Here is a 22,158-nt window from a genome sequence, read left to right as displayed (position 1 = left end):
TTAGAGTCGTGGCTGGGGGTCTTCGGGAGCGCTTCCCTAAGGGGGGGGGGACACACCCCGGCTTTGTTTTCAAGGACAAGAAGCATTTAGTCATAGAAATAAGAGAAGAGGAAGCAGAGCTTTTTAGAGAACAACTTGAGGAAGGGCACAGAGGTTGGTTTTGGGAACCTAAAGAAAGTCGGCATGGCTCTCACCAAGCATGAGGCTATTTCGACCACAAGCTGGGAGACTCTCAGGGACCCTGAGAGAGTTGGCAAGCGAATTCCTCCATCCCCACGCTCCCAACCCCAATCTCCCAATGGGAATTTCTCTTTTTGCACAGAAGGCAACACTAAATGAGAGACAGCAGAAGAGAAGCCTCTGGCATGAGCGACAGCTATGGCGAAGGCTGGGGTATATACATCAGCATGAGCGTCTATTGTCAGTTTCCTAGGAAAGTAATGGAAGCTGGTCATGGAGGCCCAGCTAGGAGTAGGGACAATGCGTTGCACCTGCAGTAAGCCGCTCTAGTAGCGCGGGTTCCCCGGGAAACCAAAGCCTAAGGGGAAAGCTTACGAGCTGCCCCTTTGTAGGGAGGTGCAAGCCCAGGGAAGCCAGAGTGAGAGACAAGGGAATGAGTCCGGGGCAAATGCGAGAGAGGCTGGAGTCAGCCTCTGACTGGTTGCGCGAGGTGAATGCTCCATCTGGGATGGGCTCAGCAAGACCAAAGAAACTACTGCATCTCCAGGCAGCCCCTCAGGAGACAGGAAGGGAAAGGAACTTCTCTGCCGGCTCTTTCCCATTGCCTATGTCCCGTGGGTCGAGAGTCTGCCCCGTGGGTCATTAACTCTCCCGGCAAGGCGTGCCTCAGCCTCTCCAGGCACCTAGCAGAAGCCGGAGTGATACTACTTCACCAAAGTGAGCATTTATCACGGCTTTATGGTTTTTTTAGTGTTTTTGTTTGGTTGGTTGGTTTTTTTGTTTCTGGCCACCCATTGCTTTTCAGCCCATTTTATATTTGGAGAATGTCCTAATTTCAGAGCGTTTGCTCTCCAAAGAAGTTGGAAGCCCTCTTGACATCTTCGATCTGAGGATGGAGGGTCCAGGTTCTGCCAATCAGACCCACCTCACGGGGACCTATATGCAGAAGCCATCGTGGCAGGGAGAGGGAGAGGGAGAGGGAGAGGCAGCTGCCTCCGGGGACCACGGCCAGAGGTTCCAGCTATAGCTTCTAGCGTCCTCCACGGGGGGTGAGAGCTGGGCTGTCCCTGCCCTGGGACAGTGGGGTGTCCCTCGGAGCCATCCTGCCGTGTAACGTGCACGTGGCTCCCAGTCTCGGAGCACCCGGGGCTGAGTCTATGGCCCTCACTGAGATCCTGACAACTACTTTAAGCCTGTCACAAATTTTGTTTTCTGCTTCAACTAGCTACAGCGGGTTTTGTTTCTGAAATCGAGAACCTCAAAAGATTCACGGAACCTAAAAATAAGTCTGAGGTTGTCTTCCAGTTCTGACAGCCCTCTCATCCTCGATCTGCTCGTCTGCAGGGAGCAGTTCTCAGTGATTTCCATTCCACATGCTACAATCATAGGCTTCTGGGGTCTCAGAGGCAGAAGGATCCTTTTCGAGACTATTGCATTTTATCACTCACCTTTGGCTTTAAGCGGATTTTCATATCACCCCCCAACTCGAGACAACCGAGTTTCTCCTGAAACAGACAAACAAGGTAATTTATCCCGGCTGAAATATCTTTGTGTCAGTCATCCAACGTGTAGGGCCGAAAGGGCACTCTTGGGAAATTTTATTTGTATGAGAGACAGGTGAAGGACCTGCAGGCTATCATCTAATTTAGTTAGACACTTCTGGTAGGAAAAAAAAAAACAGTGACCTATAAATCTGTAATTTTCCTGCAATATCTAGCGAAACCAGGTCACTATTTCCGGCCCTAAGTTTGTTCCCTGGTCTCTTAGCGTTGAGCTATGTCACGAATTTCCTTTTGATAAGGTTGATTAGTAAGTTATGGGAAAAACAAAAATGTAAGGCAAAACCCACTGGAATCCTTGGAGAGCATAACTCCTTAAAGTAACCACTTACATCCCAGCTGTATTGTACTAGGATCACAAATTATTAAAACTGTTGTGGTGATTTCTTTCCTTCTAGCCCATTAGGAAGAATATGGTGAAATTTACTCCCTCTTGAGTGGAAGGTTATCATGGCCAATGGCCGCCAGCCATCTTTGATTTAGAGCCATTGATTCCCCAACGATGGCTGAGTGAGTGAGTGTGGGTGTTAGGTGGGGGTGTGTATCAGAATCACCAGAGGAGGGGCGCCTGGGTGGCAGAGCGGTTGAGCGTCTGCCTTCGGCTCAGGGCGTGATCCCGGCGTTACGGGATCGAGCCCCACATCAGGATCCTCCACTATGAGCCTGCTTCTTCCTCTCCTACTCCCCCTGCTTGTGTTCCCTCTCTCGCTGGCTGTCTCTATCTCTGTCAAATAAATAAATAAAATCTTAAAAAAAAAAAAAAAAAAGAATCACCAAAGGATACTATCACCACTCTCCTTCCTGTGGTTCTCCTATGTTACCCTTCAGGTTAGGACGGCAAAGAAACAGAGTACTCTACTAGGTTTAGGTCAGACTACTCAGACACTTTTAAATTTATTTTTATTATTTTATCTTATTTTATTATTTTGAGAGAGAAAGTGTGTGCGCATGAGCGGGGACTGGGAGAGAGTAGGGGCAGAGGGGGAAGGAGAGGGACAGACTCTCTTGTAGACTCCCCGATGAGGGCAAAGCCTTCCCTGGGGCTCAATCTCATGACCCTGAGATCATGACCTGAGCTGAAATCAAGAGTCCAGTGCTTCCTGATGTCGTATCCCGCCACCTTACTGAATGCCATATGAACTCTAGTAATTTTGGGGTGGAGTCTTTTGGGTTTTCCCCATAAAGTATCATGTCATCTGCAAAGAGAGAGTTTGACTTCTTCTTTGCCAACCTGGATACCTTTTATTCTTTTTCATTGTCTGATTGCTGTTGCAAGGACTTCTAGTACTATGTTGAACAATAATGGCGAGAGTGGGCATCCTTGTCGTGTTCCTGATCTTAAGGGAAAGGCTCTCAGCTTTTCCCCATTGGGAATGATATTCACTGTGGGCTTTTCATAGATGGTTTTTATGAAATTGAGGAATGTACCCTCTTTCCCTACACTCGGAAGGGTTTTAATCAGGAAAACATGCTGTATTTTGTCAAATGCTTTTTCTGCATCAATTGAGAGGATCATATGGTTCTTGTCTCTTCTCTTATTAATGTGATCTATCACACTGATCGATTTGTGAATGTTGAACCACCCTTGCATCCCCGGGATGAATCCCACTTGGTCGTGATGGATAATCCTTTTAATGTACTGTTGGATCCTATTAGCTAGGATCTTGTTGAGAATTTTGGCGTCCATATTCATCAGGGATATTGGTCTGTAATTCTCCTTTATGATGGGGTCTTTCCCTGGTTTTGGAATCAAGGTAATGCTGGCCTCATAGAACGAGTTTGGAAGTTTTCCTGCTGTTTCTATTTTTTGAAACAGCTTCAGGAAAATAGGTATTATTTCTTCTTTGAATGTTTGGTAGAATTCCCCAGGGAATCTATCAGGTCCCGGGCTCTTGTTTTTTGGGAGGTTTTTGATCACTGCTTCAACCTCATTACTGGATATTGGCCTATTTAAGTTGTCAATCTCTTCCTGCTTCAGTCTTGGTAATTTATAGGTTTCCAGGAAGGCATCCTTTTCTTCCACGTTGCTTAATTTATTGGCATATAGTTGTTGATAATAGTTTCTAATCATTGTTTCTATTTCCTTGGTGTTAGTCATGATCTCTTCCCTTTCATTCATAATTTTATTAACTTGGGTCCTTTCTCTTTTCTTTTGGATAAGTCTGGTCAGTGGTTTATCGATCTTATTAATTCTTTCAAAGAACCAGCTTCTAGCTTCGTTGATCTGCTCTACTGTATTTCTGGTTTCTAATTCATTGATCTCTACTCTAATCTTAATTAGTTCTCTTTTCTTGCATGGCTTAGACCAATTTTTTTGTTCCATCTCCAGTTGTTTCAGGTGTGAGTATAGGGTCTGTACTTAAGATTTTTCTATTCTTTTGAGTGAGGCTTGGATGGCTATGTATTTCCCCCTTAGGACTGCCTTTGCAGTATCCCATAGGGTTTGGACCGATGTGTTTTCATTCTCATTGGTTTCCATAAATTGCTTAAGTTCTTCTTTAAGTCCCTGGTTTACCCATTCTTTTTTTTTTTTTTAAAGATTTTATTTATTTATTCGACAGAGATAGAGACAGCCAGCGAGAGAGGGAACACAAGCAGGGGGAGTGGGAGAGGAAGAAGCAGGCTCATAGCGGAGGAGCCTGATGTGGGGCTCGATCCCATAACGCCGGGATCACGCCCTGAGCCGAAGGCAGACGCTTAACCGCTGTGCCACCCAGGCGCCCCTACCCAAACATTCTTAAGCAGGATGGTCCTTAGCTTCCAAGTGTTTGAGTTTCCTCCAAATTTTTCTTTGTGATTGACTTCCAGTTTCAAAGCAGTGTGGTCTGAGAATATGGGGGGAATAATCTCAATCTTTTGGTATCGGTTGAGACCTGTTTTGTGACCCAGGATATGGTCTATTCTGGAGAAAGTTCCATGTGCGTTTGAAAAGAATGAGTATTCTGTTGTTTTGGGGTGGAATGTTTTGTATATATTTATGAGGTCCTTTCGGTCCAGTGTGTCATTCAAAGCTCTTGTTTCTTTGTTGATTTTCTGCTTAGATGATCTATCTATTGCTGAGAGTGGAGTGTTGAGGTCCGCTACTATTAACGTATTATTATCTATATGTCTCTTTATCCTGGTTAAGAGTTGGCTTATGTAGTTGGCTGCTCTCCTGCTTATGCTAAGTGAAATAAGTCAAGCAGAGAAAGACAATTTTCATATGGTGTCACTTATTTGTGGAACATAAGGAATAGGAGGGAGATCATTAGGAGAAGGAAGGGAAAAATGAAGGGGGGGGAACAGAGGGGGAGATGAACCATGAGAGACTATAGACTCCAGGATACAAACTGAGGGTCTCAGAAGGGAGGGGGTGGGGAAAGGGTTAGCCCGGTGATGGGCATTAAGGAGGGCACGTATTGCATGGAGCACTGGGTGTTATATGCAAACGACGAATCATAGAACACGACATCAAAAACTAGGGATGTACTCTATGGTGACTAACAAAACAGAAAAATAAACTTAACAAACAGCTATTTTTTTGATGGTACAGGTTAAAATTTTCTCTTTAAAATATTGAAATTTGTAATACCAAAGCAGTTAAACTTCTGCTTTGCCAAATGTATCAAATTTATTGTAGGCAATAAAACTTTACTGTCTCTTTTCTGTCTTAAAAAAAAAAAACAGTCCAATGCTCAACCAACTGAGCCAAATAGGTACCCCAACTCAGAAATATTTTAATGCATTAGCTGGCCAGATGGCCCTATGCCAGAGAACTCTGCCCCAAACAGAACACATAGACCTATTTAAAAAAAACAAAACTAAACTAAACTGGTCACAAGAGGGGATACAAGTGAATCATTCTTGCAAGAGTATGTTTCATAAATTCATAAAGAGGTGCTTCCCTAAAGGAAACCATTCTGTGATCACATTTCTGGGAATATTCTGCTCCTCCATTCCCCTTTGCCTGCGGCCCGTTGAACAAGTTCAAGGCTACTTGTCTTGGTCCGGCGGGATGTGTAGCCCCGAGCCGAGAATCACTTTCAGGAGGAGTGGCTGTTCTTTAATGGAGTGGATCATATCCTCAGTGTGTTGGGCCAAAACCAGACCGAGCCGACTTAACTTAGGAAAAATAGAGGGTAGGTCTTGTCATATGTGCCTTCCCTTTTCCCTTAATTGCAAATGACAGTTACTAAGTTACTTGCATTGGATTCGAATCCTTCATTTGAAACACCATTCTCGGTAGGCGGTGGGTCAACAATATTCTCTGGCCAGCTTGTAGGCAGGGGCACTGGTTCTCCCCAGTGGAAGGTAAGTAGAAGTCAGGTGTGTATTATCTGGACCAAAGAAACTAAAGAGCTGGTGTACCCTCCCCACTCTTCCCCTTCCTCCGTCTTCTCGCTGGACGCTGACAAACAGGCTGATTTCCAACCGAGGCAGAACGTCCTTCAGCCTGGTCTCGACACGGTTCTGTTGGAACAGAGCTCTCTCCTCCGTTCCTCACTCCCACCTCGTACCTGGGACTTCACATAAGCAAGAAATAAACTTTCCTTATGTTACATCATCGAGATTTTAGGGTGTGTCTGTTATACCATCCAGCATGTGCTGGGTACCTGCCTTAGTGTAACGCCTGTGCTCGGGAACACACGTGAGTATCAATGATGGCGTCGTTCAGGGCCTCCCCGCTATTGGCTGACTCCTGAATCAATTAATGAAGCCAATCAGATCTTCATATTAAGGGGCGCCTGGGTGGCACAGCGGTTGGGCGTCTGCCTTCGGCTCAGGGCGTGATCCGGCGTTCCGGGATCGAGCCCCACATCAGGCTCCTCCGCTGGGAGCCTGCTTCTTCCTCTCCCACTCCCCCTGCTTGTGTTCCCTCTCTCGCTGGCTGTCTCTATCTCTAATAAATAAATAAAATCTTTAAAAAAAAAAAAAGATCTTCATATTAGAACAAACTTGTTCACTCTGACGAAAATAAACGGGAAAACACAACTTCAGCTTACTCTTACAGTGAAACAGGACAGAGTGGTCAGAAACGGAGAGGTCTCCATGTATAACGACAGGGAAAAATTTCAAAAAACAATAATGACTGGAAAAGGCAAGTCACAAAAGAATTGTACACACGACGATATCATCTTTATTGTCTTATAAAATTTTAAAGCACATGAAACAACATAATATTGTTTACAGACATATGCCAATATAGCAAAAGTACCAAAAACATGTATGGGAAGGGAGCATTCCGGTTAGTGGTCAGCACCAGGGAAAGAAGCAAAGGCAAATGAGGTGGGCAGGGAGCTTATCTGTAACTGTAATCGTTTTTCATTTTGTAAAAGATTTATTTGTTTATATGGGGGGGGGAGGGCAGAGGGAGAGGGAGCATCTCCAGGAGCCTTTCCACTGAGCGAGGAGCCCAACGCGGGTCTCGATCCCAGGACCCTGAGTCCATGACCTGAGTGGAAATCAAGGGTCGGATGCTCAACGAACTGAACCGCCCAGGTGTCCCTGTAACTGTTACTCATTTTAGGAAGGTGGGCTCTTAGCACAGTTAGATTCTAATGCTGCAGTTTGAGGGGTCCCTCAAACAGCACCCCTCTTCCCACCAAAGTTCTGAGTCAAATAAAAGAAAGGTGAAGAGTCAGACGGATCCATAACAAAAGATCACATTTACGACTAAATTAAACAGATGATGGAAATGTGGAATTCTGGAATTCTAAATACCGAGCCCCAGAAATAGAAGTGCTGATCCAGTTACCAACAGGGATGGACCCCAAAGGGCCCTCCACATGGGCGCCTTCGAAACTTGGCTTGTTACATGGCAGAAAGCAATGGAGAGCTTCTGCTCTCGGAGGGCAAAGCCTGCTTTCAAGAGGAAGGAGGGAGCAAGGAACAACCCTCACCATGAGTAGTTCCCATTCGCAAGCCTGCCAGTGAAGGCAGACCCTCCATCTCCCATGAGCCGGAGCAACAGGCATCCGCAAGACACTAGGAGTGGGCCAGTCACTCGGCATCCTTCACAGAGAAGGAGATCTTAGGACTGGATAAGAACGCACCCACTCTCCCCAGGACTTAGCATCTCCTTAATCCTGGAGGTGGTCACACAGGCATCTGTCATATTATTTTCTATACTCTTCTGTTTATTTGAAATGTTTCAGAAGTAATCCTTAGTGTAGGGCGCCTGGGTGGCTCAGCTGGTTAAGCGCCCGACTCTTAATTTTGGCTCAGGTCATGATCCCAGAGTCCTGGGATCAAGCCACACGTCGGGCTCCCAGATCATCGGGCAACCGGCTTCTCCCTCTCCTTCTGCCTGCTACTCCCATGCTTGTGCTCTCTCGTGCTAATAAATGCATGAAATCTTTTAAGAAAGAAAAATCCTTCGTGTCAATGCCTCATACCTCTGCCCAGAAGGCTGCCCTGATGCAGAAAGCATTCTTCGATGGCAACGCGTCATTTACATTAAGACCCACAGTGAGGAGCTAAGGCATGAGGACCAAACACCTTTGCTGGACATTGTCAAAACAAGCCCTCCGAATGCCCTAGAGTTTTGTCCAGGGGGTCTGAGCACTTTGCTTTAGAGAAACACTCAAATGAACCATAACACCCCCTTGATTCAGATTCAAGTGTAATGGACATTTCTCAACCGAGACACAGACCCCAGGAAAGTGGTTGATTGTTTATGGACCCCAGAGTCGGGTCTAAACTGGCTGACCTCCTAGCTGTGGCAAACGGTGGGCAAATTGCTTAACTGTTTCCCTCTGTTTCCCTACCTGCCTTGTTGGGTTGTTTGTCAGGTTTATTTATGTATTAAAAAATTTTTTATTGGGGTGCCTGGATGACTTAGTCAGTTAAGCAGCCAACTCTTGATTTCGGCTCAGGTCGTGATCTCAGGGTCGCGAGATCGAGCCCCGCATCGGGCTCTGTGCTCAGCAGGGAGTCTGCTTGAGATTCTCTCTCCCTCGCCCTCTTCCCCTCCCCCTACTCATGCACGTGTGTCCTCTCTCTCTGAAATAAATACATTAAATTTTTTTTAGTTGAAGTATAATCAACATATAACATCCTATTAGTTTCAGGTGCCCATCATAATGATTCAATATTTTTGCACATTATAAAATGATCTCCATGATACGTGTAGTCGATATCTGTCACCTTACAAAGTTATTACGATATTATTGACTATATTCCCTAGGCTGTATTTTTCATCCCCATGCCTTGTTTACTTTATAACTGGATGGTTTGAACCATCCAGAATAACCTTCGCTTATTCTGCCTGCTCCCCAAGCCCTCTCCATCTGGTTACCACCCCCTTGTTTCCCATATCCATGGTTTAAGTGAGGTCAGGTTATAAATAAGGTCCCCACACCTACCAGAGACCAAGCAATCTGCAAACAAGTCCCCACATTTTCCTGTACAGGTGGGCTCTCCTTCCGTGTGCACTCCATAGAGAACACAAAATGTCCCGCTCCACGAAACACTAATCTTTCTGATGCACCAAATACATAAAAAGCCATTTTATGTGATAAACTCCATTTAGAAAATACTTTTCGTTCCATGTTGGGAACAAATGCCCCACATTTAATTTGCTTCCATAAAATCTGAGCCCAATCCTTCCGGTGCAATAAAAATGTAATCCTCCCAGAAGACACACATCTCATCTGTCCCACTTTGAAATTCTCACTCAAATCTGCATCCGTGTGAAATTCAGAATTCTCACCAGAGTTAATATTCCCTAGGTCTGTCCAGATAGAGCTTAAATAATTTACCTGAAGAATATTAAAGATTAGTCAAGACTATAGTTCTTTCAGATATTTTGCTTGACATTCAGAACTTCCATTTTAAAATCTGGAATTTTTTTTTTTTTTGCCTATTTGATAACTGCCTGTCTCGCTTTGCTAGTACGTAAGTTCTAGGAGAGCCTGGAATTTCACCTGGTACGTAATTGGTAGTTAAGAAGTCATTCGTAGGGGCACCCGGGTGGCTCAGCTCTGCCTCTGGCTCGGGACATGATCCCAGGGTCTTGAGATCAAGCCCCCAGTCGGGCCCCCTCCTGAGCACTGCCACTCTTTCTCTCTTTTATTTTAAAAATAAATAATTTTTAAAAAAGTCATTGTTGAATGAATGAATGAAGCAGCAAGGTTTTTACTGCACAACTAAAAAAACAATGTCTGAGTTAGAAAAGAAGGTTGGTATTTAGAAGCGTCTTGCATCAAAATGCATTTTTTCTCTAAATTCAATGAATTATCTTAAATTCTCCCCTTCCTTTCATTTCTGAAGTGCATCTAGAGCTTTCCACATGTATGGACCTGTGCATTTTATGTTGTATGTTGATTTAAATATTTTCAGAATGATTCCCACGTACTGTTGACCAAAGCACTGGACATGCTTGGTCCTCAGAGTGGATCCTGAAGGGCCTGACACCTGTTTTCATGGCAGCCCTAGTTTGCCTTAGTGTAGGTAATTTAAGGAGCTGTTTAGATCTCTCATTCTAGAGTGTGGAATGGTTGTCTAATTTTAGTACTAGTGAAAAAAAACTCTGGAGGGGGCCTGGCTGGCTATGTTGGAAGAGCGTGCAACTCTTGATCTCAGGGTCATGAGTTTGAGCCCCACGTTCAGTGTAGAAATTACTTAAATAGGGGCGCCTGGGTGGCACAGCGGTTAAGCGTCTGCCTTCGGCTCAGGGCGTGATCCCAGCGTTATGGGATCGAGCCCCACATCAGGCTCTTCCACTATGAGCCTGCTTCTTCCTCTCCCACTCCCCCTGCTTGTGTTCCCTCTCTCGCTGGCTGTCTCTATCTCTGTCGAATAAATAAATAAAATCTTAAAAAAAAAAAAAAGAAATTACTTAAATAAATAAAACTTTTAAAAAATAGAGTTCTGTTAGATGGTTTTCCAAGGGCTAATGATTTCTTCCCTACAATTTCTTCCCTACAATAAGCCTACTTTTAGTTTTTGTGAAAATATTGAAGAACTACTCTCAGGTGCAAGGTTATTTTCCTTGACGGTCTTTTTTATATGTTAATACGTTTACATATATTTTTAAAAGATTTTATTTATTTATTTGACAGAGACAGAGAGAGAGAGAACACAAGCAGGGGAAGCAGCAGGCAGAGGGAGAAGCAGGCTCCCCGCTGAGCAGGGAGCCCGATGCGGGACTCAATCTCAGGACCCCAGGATCATGACCTGAGCAGAAGGCAGACGCTTAATGGAATGAGCCACCCAAGTGCCGCAACTTTACATATTTTTTAAAAATACAGGAAATGGAGCCGTAAACAAAAAGTGCAAAGAGTGTTCAGAAGTTATTTGCGTTCTTCTGAAGGAGGGACTTGACTTTTTGACCACAGTCCCACAGACACTGAAGGGAACGATGACTTGCAGGCATTTAGGGGACTCAGTGCTCAGGGCAAATGCATCTGTCTGCTGGTTTCACGGGCAGTTTGAGGAAGATTAACAAGAAGGAGTGTAACTGCTGGTTAAAACACATTCCCACAGACTTTCCAAGTACGCTGCCTGAACGGCAGGAGAGAGGGTGCATGTATCAGAAGAAGGCATTTCGAAAGCACATTCCAAATAGTTCTGTCCGACAGAGTCTTCTGTCCCTTGATTGCACTCCAACCACACACTGCTCCTTGACCTAAATGAATGTTCCCTGAAGCGTTCTTATCTTCCACCTCGGCCAGGTTTTTTTTTTTTTTTTTTTTTTTTAAGCTGTGGGGTTAAAAACCCTGCCAGTTCATTCATTCACTGAACAACTATTTATCAAGTGTCGATTTTATGAGAAATTCCTGCCTCTCCCATAGCTTACATGCTAGTGCAGGAAAACAGACTGTCATCGAGTCAGCAAGCAAATCAACAAGATCCTTTCGGCTGGTGATGAGGGTGACGAATGACGTCAAACAGGAAGAAATGCTGGAAAATGTGAGTGGGTGATCTGCAGAGAAAGTTGGCTGGGGCTGAGACCCAAAACATGAGCAGGAACCAGGGAGGAGAGGGTGCAAAGCAGGCACAAGGGTTAGCAACCAAAGAAGGCCTCCGTGGTCAGCCCAGGGGAGTGAGGCATGGCAGACTAAGGTCAGAGAAGGAGACGGAGCAGGGTCATGGAATTTGGATCATAGGCTACAATGAGAAGTCAGTGGGTGACTCAGGGGGTTTACTCAACGGAGGGACATAATCTGACCTGTGCTTTCATAGCTCACTCTGCAGGCCCTGGGAAGAGTAGATCTGTTTTGGCCTTGTGAATGGGGCTGATGCAAACTCAGCCAGGAGATCCACCCGGGCCAGGGACAGGATTCCGAGTTTTATTTTCCATCTGTTGCAAATCCAGATGAGTTTATGACCCCTCCCCTTTATTCTTCCTCAGCTTTAGACCTGTCCTCCAGAAACAGCAGGGCCTTTTAGGTAATGATGCTTCCCCTCCCCAGAGAACGTGACCATGGGGACCCAGCATGGCGGGGGTGAGGGGTGAAGCAGTCCACTCTTTCATGCTCTCTTGCAAATGCGTTGTTTGGTGTGACCTGGAAAAGTCATGCTGCAACTATGCCCCAAACCAAGATTTTTTGACCAAAAAACCCCAAGAACCAAAAAGCCCAAAGATTAACTAAAGTGACTGCAGTTTTCTGAGTAAGGAGAGACCTGTTCTAACAGGAGGCTGCCCTCGTGACACAGGCCTAAGACGTGGCCGACTGGAACTGTAAGTGAATTATGATCGGAACACACATCACTTGGAGTATGAACTGTGCCGGGCCCTCACTGGGTGGGGGAGTCTGTTCTCCAAGCCTTCAGTGTAACTGTTAATAGCAACAGGGATAATAGCACTTAACTTCTGTCACATATTCAACTAAATCAGGTGATGACAAACTTCTTCCGGGAAGGACCAGCTAGCAAATGTCCTGGGCTCTGGGGGCCATGATCTCTGTCACAACGGCTCAATGTTGCTGTTAGAGTGAGAAAGCAGCCACAGAGAACACGTAAGGAATAAGTGTGGGTCTGTTCCAATAAAACTCAATTTCCCAAAACAGGCAGCGGGCTGGATAGCTTGTCGACTCCTGACTAAGTGATTTACGTAGCCCTGGTTGTTCCTATCGCCCTTAATTTACAGTTGAGGGGGATCTGTGGCACAGAGAGGTCATGGGCCTGGACAGCACAACTCACACATGGCGGAGCTGAGCTTCACACCGACGCAGCGTGGTTCCAGAAGCTGACAGCCGGGTCACTGTGAGTGTGGCTGGGCCAGGACGAGCCCCAGACCCAGTCACCTCCAGGCTTCACTTGCAAATTTATGAGTGACGTGGTTTCTTTATCTGGAAGATGCCTCCCTCGCAGGATGATAAGGAGAATAAAATGCTGGGGAAGGGAATGGACCCGACAGTACAGTGTTCACACCGGCACAGTGTTTTGGAGGAGGTGTCAAGTCAGTCCACATTTTTGTGTCCTTTTTGGGATAATATGTGAGGGATACCCGGGGGGGGGGGGAGGCAGTCTCTGAGTTACTGAGGACACCTGCGTCTGGCTACATGTGATCACCTGGGCAGCGCACAGAAGAACGGTCGTATTAGCAGCCTAGGATTCTTCTGCTTCTGTTCTTTCCTCCACATACTTCAAGCAATTATTACAAGGATCAAACAGAAGAGAAAGAAATACAGAGGATTGTGGAGAATAAGGACTTTGAACAGCAATTCTGTAGTATGGAGTATGCATACAGGGAGAACCTTTACGCTTCGTATTCTTGCTCTGAAAATATGGACAAGCGTGTGTGTTCTTTACCAGCTATGCTGGGAGCTCTCCTGGATTTTTAAGAGATTCATCAAAATCCTTGGGAGTTTAAATGTGGTTGTTATGTTGGAGAGCGAACTTTTTACGGTCACATCGACTCCATCTGTGTTCACAAGCGAAGTCAAAGAGCAAGTTTGTTGGGTTACATTTTTAAGCCCCAAAGCTCACTTAAAAAAAAATTGTATTTATTTATTTAAGAGAGAGAGAGAGAGCAGAGGGATAGGAAGAAGCAGACTCCCCACCGAGCTCAACTCCCCATTGAGCCTGTGGGGCTCCATCCCAGGACCCTGGGATCACGACCTGAGCCAAAGGCAGACGCTTCACCGACTGAGCCCCCCAGGAGTCCCCAAGGCTCACGTTCTGTACATCTTTTCTAATACCACATGGCTCCCTTTTTAGATGTGTCAATGGACGGGGCGCCTGGGTGGCACAGCGGTTAAGCATTTGCCTTCGACTCAGGGCGTGATCCTGGTGTTATGGGATCGAGCCCCACATCAGGCTCTTCCGCTGGGAGCCTGCTTCTTCCTCTTCCACTCCCCCTGCTTGTGTTCCCTCTCTCACTGGCTGTCTATCTCTGTCAAATAAATAAATAAAATCTTTAAAAAAAAAAAAAAGATGTGTCAATGGACACAGACTAATGTCTGCAATGGAAATTTGTTCTGCACAGAACTTTCTGTCTTTCCTTTTTGTATTTTTGTTTTAAATTTTTTTTTTTAAAGAATTAGATTTGCAAGAAGTCGCAAAATATCTACGCAGGGAGGTCCCACGTGCCCTTCACCCAGCTTACTCCAACCGTATCACCTTGCAGAGCTAGAATTCAACACCGAAACTGGGACATTGACGTTGGCAGAGGACACAGAGCTTATTCAGGTGTTAGCAGTGTTCTGTGCTGGTGTGTGTGTGTCTGTGTGTGTGTGTGTGTACAGTTCTATGCAATTGTATCACAGGTGTAGGTCAGTGTCACCACCACCACAATCAGAATACAGAACTGCTTCTTCAACCCAGGCTTCCCTCCTGCTCCCTTTCTAGAGCTAAGAGCTCTCTCCTTCCCGTTTGGCCACCAGTGATCTCTGTTCTCCATCTCTGTAATTTTGTTATTTCAAGAATGTTACATAAGTAAAGTCAGACGGTACGTAACCTTTTGAGACTGGCTTCTTTCCTCCACGAGATGCCTGATGCACGTGTCTGGAATTCATCCTATTTATGGCTGAGGAGTGATCCACGGTATGGACGTAGCATGATTTGTTCAACCGTTCCCCGTGGAAGGACATTTGGTTTATTTCCAGTTTGGGAATATTGTGAATAAAGCAAGGATGAGTATGCATGGGCGAGTTTTTGTGTAAACATAAATTTCCATTTTTTTCTGGAATAAATACCCACAAGCACGATTGCTAGATGACACAAAGTGCATGTTTCGTTTTCAGGAAACTGACAGTGTATTCCCAAGTGACTATACGATTTCATTTTGATTTATCTTTAAAGTATATGTTAAACTGGGGCTCCTGGATGGCTCCGTCAGTTAAGCATCTGACTCTTGGTTTCGGCTCAGGTCATGATCTCAGGTGCGTAAGATCGAGCCCCACGTTGGGCTCCACGCTCAGCAGAGAGTCTGCTTAGGTTTCTTTCTCTCCCTCTCCGTCTCCCCCCTCAACTAAATAAATAAATCTTAAAAAATAAAGTATATGTTAAACATGAAAACTCCTTTGTGGGTTCAACATTAACTGTAATACCTATTATGCATATTTTAATATTTCATTCAATGATTTCTTTTGCTATCTGATAAACTACAAAATTCACCTTACATCAGATCCACTTTTAACTTAAAATTCAGCCAGTGGTCGAGGAGAACGTAAGGTGTCCTCTTCATGTCCCTACTACTGAATACGCTTTATGGAGTGGCTCTTTACTGAGATCATCTTATAAAAACAAGACAATCGCCACTGCATTCAAAAACATCTTTTCCTTTTCTTTCTACAAGTGGAGAATATAATGCAAAGTGAAACCAAATTTTCTCCCCCAATATCCTACAGTTTAAGAGCAGGAAAAACAAGCTCTTACTGGGTTGACTCAAAAGGTACACTTTAAAAAGCCACAGAACACTTGATTTTTCTCCTTTCTTCCCCTCTACCTCATGTAGGTAGACCAAAAGATCAAATTGCAGAAACTTCTTTTTCTTAAAAAAAAAAGAAAAAAATCAGAAAGTGCTTAGAAGCAGGTGGCATTCTCTATAAAAGAGCAAACAGAAACAAGGGCAGGGGGAGGGAGGCCACAGGAGCTCATGGACTGCGGGAGAAAAGGGGGTGCCTGAGCCCAGAGGCAGAGCTTATGAGTCAGTGGACAAGTCTCTGTTGAGAACTCACTATACGCCCGACACTGCTGGGTGGGGAGATGGGAGGACACAGGACGTAGGCTGCGAAGAATAATGCTATCCAAGCACTTCCTGTCCAGCCGGGCGCCACGTGGTTCCCCCATGAAGACGCAGGAGAGGGACACAGGCCAGCATGTGTTTAGTGACAACAGCCCGCATGTGCACTGACCGCGGGTCAAACGCCGGGCAGAGAACTTTGCACATATGACTTGTTCAATTGTCCCCACAGCCCTGCGAGGTGCCTGTCCTCATTCCCATTTGACAGATGAGGACACGGAGGCTTGAAGAGTTGGTTACAATACAACATGTCATTTGCCACAGGCTGATTTTCCGTGGTCACTGAAAATGTCTCTCATCTACCCTATCTTTCCTGCCCCGAGGACGAAGGCGCAGGCCCCCTCCCTACAAATGTGCAGCCTGAGCTGGGGGGGGAGCTGTAGGCCACAATCTCCTTTGGCCCGATGTGACTTTTGGCCAAAGTCTTCTTTGACCAAGACTTACGTCATCTTAGCCACTGCATACAGAACCCACCTGAGCTCCAGGAAGCAGGAAGCAGGGCCCTTTTCCATTCCAGAAACATGATCACCTTCGCTTTCCACATTTATTGGGACACAGAACTCCCTTTTTCAACATTTTACACTGAAAGAAAAAAAAAACAAGGAATTGTTTTGGTTGAAGAAGAAGGTAGAGGAGAGGGACACCTTGGGTGGCTCAGCTGGTTAAGTGTCCCCCGCGTTCTCACCACCTGCCTTCCCTGGAGGCGTCTTTCCCCAGTTACTCTCGAAGCCCTGCTGCCTCCTCCCTCTTCTCTGAACCTGAGAGGCACAAAAGCATCACCCTGTTTTGGCCACAACTGGATGAATGTCCCGGTGAGACACTGGAAGGGGCCCCCAGGCGTGCAGCTGAAGGAGCCACTCCTCACCGGCCCACGCACGTGGAACGTGCCGGTGCCCACTTAGTCCCGCCGCACCTGCTCGCTCACCCCAGGCTTCGATAATCACAGCACGTATGTTAACACGCGGGTATTTTCCAAGAAGCACAAAGTTTCAGCTAATGTCAGTCGTTTGCACCTAAATCTAATAAAGAATCTGAAAGCTTTTAAGGGCTGGGAGACGGAAGAAAACACAAAGAAGAAAAAGATTGCCCAAACTGGGAAACCAGGGTGCTAAAAGAAAAAAAAAAATCTCTGCTTCACAGCTTTGCTGAGATCCAGCCTTGAGGGTGGGGTTTGTGGCCAGAAAACTTCCTGCTAATCTGAGCAGGTGAAATCCTGTGGTAGCTCACGGTAGGACACCAGCGGGACAAAGCGCTTGCTTGGTCTCCTGTACAGGACTTTAAATAGAAAACAGAACGCCTGTGTCCGGATTCGAGAATTTTGTATGGAGCATGAGGTCATTTAGCGGCTCTTTGAAACACACAAACCTTTTAAAGGAGATTTCATTGCTTCCAAAAATTATTCTTTATTCTTTGGCGGCTTTCTTTCTCTGGCACCGTGGGGTTTTCTTTCAGGTTCTTAGATTAAAAGAATATGATAAATCAACTCAGTGTAAAAAAAAAACAAGCTCAAAGTTCTACATTTTCAAGAGAGAACTTTTACCCTTGCGGTTGTGATGTGAGCCTTTGATACTCTGCCAGCATTTGCTTTCCAGCCATTAATCCATTAGGGTGATATAAAAATCTCTGTCCTCGGCGGCACGACCCACAGCTAGAGGCATTCACCAGAGAAACTAACAGTACAGATGATGTTTCACAGAGCCCATGGGTGGATTTCAGGGTCAGACATTTCCAAAAGAGGAAAATTTCCTAGAGAGTTTCTATGTAAAGATTCGGAGCAAGCCTCTCTCTTTTGACAATTCCGAACCACTCGCCCTCTGTTTGGTAGAGCTGGAAGATGAAAACATGATGTCAGACTGAGCCCATATGCCCATCTTTCCAAATCCTTTCAATTAACAGGATATAGATTTTAAAAATAAATACTACAGCAATGCTAGGAGACAAGAGTTGCCATTACGTGGAGGACGTGTTGCACACTGCCCGGGAGGCAGAAAGAAGACAGGACCGGACTGACAGGGGACACTGCTGGAGAGGTTGCCGCAGGGGTGGGTGGTAGCTGTTCTGCCCAGTGGTCTCAGCTCGGAGATGCTGGGTTCTAGATGTGGGGACAGGGGACACATACCACTGGGAGGATACATCAGTACAGGCTTCACCGACAATCGTGTGGCAGAACGGATCAACACTTCGTTTTTTAAAATCTTTTTTTTTTTTTAAAGATTTCATTTATTGATTTGAGAGAGAGAGATAGCACAAACAGGAGGGGCGGCAGGCAGAGGGAGAGGGAGAAGCAGACTGCCCGCTGAGCAGGGAGCTCGACACAGGGCTCGATCCCAGAACCCCGAGATCATAATCTGAGCCGAAGGCAGATGCTTAACCGACTGAGCCACCCAGGGGCCCCCGGATCAACGCTTTCAATGTGCAGGATTTTCAATCAGGAAATTCCGATTCTAGATATTGTCCCCAGAAAAATACATGTACACTTGTATAAAGAGCATGGACAATATGTCCCTTAAGAGAGTGACTGATTTATGATATAATTGTGTGATATATTCGTCACGGTGGGGGGAAACAAAACCCTGTACGGACTGTAAATATCACGTGTGAGTATGCAGTACATAATATCGTGTTTTTAAAAAGCTTTAAGTGGCGCCTGGGCGGCTCAGTTGGTTAAGCGTCTGCCTTCGGCTCAGGTCCTGATTCCAGGCTCCTGGGATCGAGCCCCGCATCCGTCAGGCTCCCTGCTCAGCGGGGAGTCTGCTTCTCCCTCTGCCCCTGCTCCCGCTCTCTTTCTCTCTAATAAATGAATAAAATCTTTGAAAAAAATGTTCTCTATTTTGAGTTCATTTACAACATAATACATTTACCCTGACAAACAAAATGATAAAAAGAAGCGTACAGAAAACCAAAAAAATACACACACACACTCCACCCGTTACGTCTCTGTTGTCACCCCTGCCCCCACCGCCGAGGTGACCACCGTTCGTGATCTGGCTGTGTTCTCGTCCCCCGTCTCCTCCACGTCAATGCAAACGTCGGACAAAACATACATAGGCATTTTTTTGTTTGGTTCTGTTTCTGCAAAACTGCTTTTCTCCTTGTCCGAAATAAGCAAGCTTTGCCTTGTGTTTCGGTTTGGAAATTACTGGAAGTGCTACGACGACAAACACCACGGAGGGGGTGAACGGCGAGCGCACACAGTGGAAGGCACCCCCGGCTTTCCTTGTGCGGGAGAAGAAAAGGCAGAGACAGGCAAGCCAACAAGTAGTGATTTTTCTTTTTTTTTTTTTTTTTTAAAGATTTTATTTATTTATTTGACAGAGATAGACAGCCAGCGAGAGAGGGAACACAGCAGGGGGAGTGGGAGAGGAAGAAGCAGGCTCATAGCAGAGGAGCCTGATGTGGGACTCGATCCCCGATCGCCAGGATCACGCCCTGAGCCGAAGGCAGACGCTTTAACGACTGCGCTACCCAGGCGCCCCCCAAGTAGTGATTTTTCTGAGCGTTTGTATCTCTGAAGTGATGGAGACAGGCGTAACTTAGAGCCTAACGTGCTCCTCTGAGCTCGGAATCTGATCCTGGGACATATGAACTAAGGGGAATGTGGGGGCCAGGGGGGGCCCCGTGAGTGTGGGGAGCCCCTCCCACTGCCACACCGGGCCTGGGGGGGCCCGTGTGCTCACAGGAGGGAAATCCTCCCCCTGCACCAGCAAGGCCTCCCAGCTCTAGACCACTGCCCAGCCACAGGGGCGCTGGAGGGGGAGTTCTAGCCCCTCTGCTCTGGGGAATGAAGCTGAGCAGGGTTAGGGCCACCGAGCCAGGACATAAGATGGTGAGCTTCTCTCCCCACCCTCTCAACGCATGACGGGGTTCTAGACCCTTCAAAGGGAAATGGAACCTTCTTCTTAGAAGCAGGTCTGCTCAGTGCAGCGAAAGGTGCTCTTCCAGAGCCTTGTGTGTTCTGGAAAGAAGGATGTCTATTTGCCAGACCCCCAGGTCTGCCTCCTCTGGGGGTTCTCAGGTGGGAGCCAAGTCAGTCCTCTTGACTCTAAGGAGCAGCCATGGCACTCTCTTTCCCCAGCTTTTTTTTTCAAGTCACACGGTCCACGGTCCACGGTTCACAATCCACGGTCCACGTCAGGTCTGGCCGGGAAAACAGGGCTGAGCGAACCTTGTCGCTTCATCTCCTGTGGATAGTGGAATCCAGGAATCCAGGCCTGGGTTGGAGCCTTGCAGACTGTGGCCCTGGGCAAGCGACACTCCCTCTCCCTTCCTTGCTTTACTTCTCTGGAAAACAGATATAAGAAACGCAGGCCTGGGACACCTGGGTGGCTCAGTTGGTTAAGCGTCTGCATTTGGCTCGGGTCATGATCCAGGGCCCTGGGATCTAGTCCTGCATTGGGCTCCCTGCTCAGTGGGGAGTCTGCTTCTCCCTCTCCCTCTGCTGCTCCCCCTGCTTGAGCTCTCTGCCTCTCTCTCTGACAAATAAATTTAAAAAAAACTTTAATAAAAGAAAGAAAGAAACGCAGGCCTGATGTGAGGATTAAATACATTAGGACAAGGCTGGGCACGTGACAGGCATTCCGAACTTATCAGCTGGTGATCGTTGCTTGATGTCCCAACACCGTGGCTTTGCATAAACACACACAGAGAAGCAGGTGCCCCTGGGCTTCGTCACATTCCTCTGATAAGTCTCAGACGGTGGGAACAGGAAGTTAGACATGTTAGTGACCACGGGGAAAGCGCTGGGAGCGAGATCTCGGAACAGCGATGCTGAGTGGACGGGAGGAGATGGACAGACAGCTGGACAGCCGCATCCAAGTTAAGGACACGGGCAAAATAGTATGTAGGGAAAGTCGGGGTTGTTTCAGAGATCGAAGACGCCTGGCAGACAGCGCTCTGTTTCCAGCACCGCGCACGCACTGTCTGTCGTCTGTGATGGAATCTGGGAAGGTGCTGGAGGAAGGCGTTTCTCCCCTTGGACGCCAGAGGGGTGTGGGATCGTCTGCTTCAGAGACCGAGTCGAAACAGCTTCTCCCCTCTGCGCTGTGAAGGAAATCAGTCACTCCGTATCACCGTGTCCACGGTCACTCTCAAATTGAGGGTCGCCTGGAGATGTCACACTTCTCCCCGTGTCACCACACCTCTCCAAAGCTGGCTTCAGCAACTGTTTTCCATTTTGTGTTTCTGAGCGTTGCCTTCATAGTTGACCTGATGATTCCTGCCCCCCCCCCCTTAAACATAGCCAGGTTAATTGGGTGTACTGTTGGGAGCTACGCTCAAAATATAAGTAATTACATTTATTAGCCCTTGGAGGGATGAATCAAAGTCATTTTCCCCCTCAAGAAACGGTACGACAGCTTGAAACCTGCGTCACAGCTACACTCCAAAGCCTTCGATATCAAGAGATGATACGGGCATTCAGTCCCACGGAATTATTTATACTTCCCCATCCTAGAGCAAAGGATCTTCTGTTGCTGAGCCTCGTCCCGGGATGTGTATGGATTTGAATAATGAATAGGGAACTTCCCTCAGGAACGCAGTCTCTGTCCCTGAAATGGTTCATTTCTTAGAAAGAGCCGGCTGAGAAGAGGGCACGATACCCCATTTGTCCCAAGGCCCGTGTTGTAGGGAAGGAAGGACAGCCATTCCCCATCAGGCACTCGTAGACGCAATATTATATCTTAAAAGAGGGTGGGGTATTTATTACCAACTTTATCTGCATATGATTTTTCTCAAGTATAGGAGATATCGATGTTGTAGAGAAACAGAGTAAGGCACTGAGGCTCTATGTTCACTCCTGAAAAATCATAACCACCACTCCTACATTCATCCGTACAATAACCCAAATACTCATTGACCACATTAATGGACTGTGTTCTTTTTCTTCTCCTTCTTTTTTTTTTTTTTTAAGATTTTATTTATTTATTTGACACAGAGACAGCCAGTGAGAGAGACAGCCAGTGAGAGAGAGACAAGCAGGGGGAGTGGGAGAGGAAGAAGCAGGCTCCCATAGGAGAAGCCTGATGTGGGGCTCGATCCCAGAACGCCAGGATCACACCCTGAGCCAAAGGCAGACGCTTAACGACTGAGCCACCCAGGCGCCCCTCTTCTTCTTCTTCTTTTTTTTTTTTTTTAAAGATTTTATTTATTTATTTGACAGAGATAGAAACAGCCAGCGAGAGAGGGAACACAAGCAGGGGGAGTGGGAGAGGAAGAAGCAGGCTCATAGCAGAGGAGCCTGATGTGGGGCTC

The 22,158-nt window shown here is 46.4% G+C and overlaps 1 long non-coding RNA gene across 1 annotated transcript in view; it reads right to left on the bottom strand.

Annotated features, from left to right (window-relative positions):
- Nucleotides 1–22,158, bottom strand: part of LOC103679956 — a 106,493-nt gene that overhangs the window by 5,709 nt on the left and 78,626 nt on the right. The window contains exons 3-4 of the long non-coding RNA XR_005832560.1: nt 16,384–16,491; nt 1,629–1,685 (exon numbers count right to left, since the gene is read on the bottom strand). This is a non-coding gene — a long non-coding RNA (uncharacterized LOC103679956). The remainder of the gene's footprint in view (nt 1–1,628; nt 1,686–16,383; nt 16,492–22,158) is intronic.

The sequence above is a fragment of the Ursus maritimus genome, unplaced genomic scaffold (genome assembly GCF_017311325.1).
Source record: "Ursus maritimus isolate PB19 unplaced genomic scaffold, ASM1731132v1 scaffold_5, whole genome shotgun sequence".
In the NCBI taxonomy this organism is placed as follows: domain Eukaryota; kingdom Metazoa; phylum Chordata; class Mammalia; order Carnivora; family Ursidae; genus Ursus; species Ursus maritimus.
The sequence above is the reverse complement of the archived record's forward strand: the minus strand, read 5'-3'. Positions and strand labels throughout refer to the sequence as shown.